Below are 2,710 nucleotides of genomic sequence, written 5' to 3' on the forward strand. Positions count from 1 at the left end.
GTGTTATTACAAGCCAAAATTGAGCATGGTTTTTCACTCACACAATGGATGAAGCCCATACCAGAAACATAACCACTATCTGCGACTATATTTTTGTCAAATCCTGTATAATACCTTCAATATTGTCACCCTTAGAATGGGAATTGTTGACCTCGAATGTTGTCATTTTATGTTTGGACTGATTAGTGGAGAAAGAGTAGCACCCAACTAAGCAGAATTGATGTCGTAAAATGGCTCTTCCTATATCCTTTAGCCAGGTATAATGATGGTAAACATCGTGCCTTCAGAGTAGACTTCTAGGCCAAATCGTCTGATCAGGATATTGTTTCTGTGCACGCACGACGCCATTCCACTTTAAATTAATTCCACTCTATCACAACAGCAACCTCGGACATTCAATTCAGTTCGTTCAGCATTGGTGGCTTTTACGGAAAGAAACATATAAATAAATTAATTTCTTATATTTAATAATATTGTATCGCACTGCATTTTATTTAAAAAAAAAACATAACAAAAACGGAACAAACCCCGTACCTCATAGGGAAAGGGTTACGAACTTTAAGATGAAAGTACAACAAAGAAGGAGAGGTTAGCAAGAACATTAAATTATGTAAGGGTTTCCTTTAACTTTAAAGATGTACTTCATCAAATATAATTCATAATAGTTTTATCCTGAGAACTCATAAGGAAAATAAATGTCCTTCTTAGATAAGATACTAACATCTGTGTAACTTTGACCAATGGCATCATGCAATTTCTTTCTGAATACAAATAACATGAAATCTGAGCAAGGATATGAGAAGATCTTTAGTTAAATAGATTATTGTCATCGGGGGGTACTGCAACAATTAGTTACGAAGCAGAAACACAATCTGGCTGCTAATTAAAAAAAACAATCTGAACTAATTTGTTATTTGGACATGGGAACTAGCTTGGTGAAAACATCGGGAGTGGCTTCGGTTCAAATCGGTCGTCATGTATTGTGTTAAATGCTGGCATACAAGACTCACTCATATTCTAAAAAACAAACAAACAAACAACCAATAAACAAACAAACAAACAAACAAACAATTAAACTAAAGAAGGGCCGGGTTTCACATTGAAAAGGCCTACACCAAATTATTATAGTTAATAACATAAAACCAGGAGACAAATTATACCACAGTCTTGTTTAAAATCCCACAGGCAATTAAAGGTAAAGCCCACGACAAAAGAAAGTCCCCTATAATTACCTTTGAGCATAATGACCACAACAGTCTTGGTTCCATGTCTTAGAGACTTTAGTGGGTCCATTAGAGACACAGCTCGGCGGCCAAATGGACGTAAACCACTCACGTAAGATTTGGATTGTCTTCTCTAAACGCAAATGGGGAGAGAGTCACGAGGTTTCAAATGAATGACAAATCTGCACGAACTGGTAATTAGGTAATTATTGACAAGTTAATGAACTCCTCGCTTCCCCGATCAGAAAAGCAAAAAACGTCACAAAAGAGTTTTGTATAACCTTTTTATGTGCATAAAAGGTATTCTTTTATTGTGCACGAACTCTCGAATCAACTTTTTTATTCTAATTGTTATAAAAAAAATTAATTTTTGAATTTTTTTAAATTGTAATTACTTAGTATAATTTGTATATTTGTCCCAAAAAAAAGTAAAAAGTAAAAAAGAAAAAAAAGAAAAAAATCGTAAAAAAGGTCCAGACCTTGCTCATAAAAAGACAAACATTAATTTATTATGGCGTTAGCGGTGAACATCAGAGAAATAATATTTATATGTGCACTTCAACCAAGCGAATGTATAGCATGGAATATAACAAATTCAATTTAAATGACACCCGATGACATTATTTTGTAATGACTTTTAGGGGGACCTACTAAAATGTTCAGTGTACAATTACAATGTAAAACCAATTCCATTAGTCCTCCCCTACACAGCACTCTGCTTTTATTAAAATTTACGTTGGCATTATTAAAACTTGTTGTACAGTGAATTTAAAACCTTTTATTTTGAACGCGTGACTTTTGATTTTATCACGTCCTGTAGTTTCTCTTAAAGGCAGTGGACACTATTGGTAATTACTCAAAATAATTATTGGCATAAAACCTTACTTGGTAAAGAGTAATTGGTAGAGGTTGATAGTATAAAACATTGTGAGAAACGGCTCCCTCTGAAGTGACGTAGTTTCCTAGAAAGAAATAATTTTCCACAAATTTGATTTCGAGACCTCAAATTTGAGGTCTCGAAATCAAGCATCTGAAAGCACACAACTTCGTGTGACAAGGGTGTTTTTTATTTCATTCATATCTCGCAACTTCGACGACCAATAGGAGACTTTCCAACGCTAGGCGGCAGCAGACATACCGGGTAAATTTCCATTGTTTACGTAGTTCTGAACATGCGCATAATTCTGAGAACAATGGATTTACCCGGTAAGTCTGCTGCCCTCTATCGTCCCAGAAAGTCTCCCATTGAGCTCAAATTTTCACAGGTTTGTTATTTTATGCATATGTTGAGATACACTAAGTGAGAAGACTGGTCTTTGACAATTACCAATAGTGTCCACTGCCTTTAAAGTTTCCTCCCCATTAAATTATTGTCTGTTTGATTGCATTCTGCCGCGGACAAGTCAGCTAGCAGACGACACATCATCGACGCAGTCAAGCCTGCGCAATGCATTGTGGGTGCTGCCAACTCTAATCACTTTTTCAAG

Source organism: Asterias rubens, chromosome 18 (genome assembly GCF_902459465.1).
Source record: "Asterias rubens chromosome 18, eAstRub1.3, whole genome shotgun sequence".
NCBI classification, from domain to species: Eukaryota; Metazoa; Echinodermata; class Asteroidea; order Forcipulatida; family Asteriidae; genus Asterias; species Asterias rubens.